The sequence below is a fragment of the Penaeus monodon genome, chromosome 33 (assembly GCF_015228065.2).
Source record: "Penaeus monodon isolate SGIC_2016 chromosome 33, NSTDA_Pmon_1, whole genome shotgun sequence".
Taxonomy (NCBI): domain Eukaryota; kingdom Metazoa; phylum Arthropoda; class Malacostraca; order Decapoda; family Penaeidae; genus Penaeus; species Penaeus monodon.
This window is the reverse complement of record NC_051418.1, coordinates 33,336,179-33,336,387: the sequence shown is the minus strand read 5'-3', so window position 1 is coordinate 33,336,387 and position 209 is coordinate 33,336,179. Positions and strand designations below refer to the sequence as shown.

The 209-nt window shown below is 29.7% G+C and overlaps 1 protein-coding gene across 1 annotated transcript in view; it reads left to right on the top strand.

Annotated features, from left to right (window-relative positions):
• Positions 1-209, top strand: part of LOC119593929 (glutathione peroxidase 2-like) — a gene marked incomplete in the record, with an annotated part of 14,571 nt that overhangs the window by 9,404 nt on the left and 4,958 nt on the right.

Below are 209 nucleotides of genomic sequence, written 5' to 3'. Positions count from 1 at the left end.
TCAAGGTTATGATAATACTCTTCGGAATTCAGTAATACCTCAAAAGGTATTTCAATAATAATGCTTTATGAAGGAAAAGTTAATCATTTTAAGTATTAGTCTTAAACTGGACAGGAAAAAGTGTTGACGTTTTTTGTTGAAGAAATAGAAAAGGCAGTTTAAATATCATAGGCTGAAATCGAGTTGAAAATCTGAAGAAAAGGATCGAT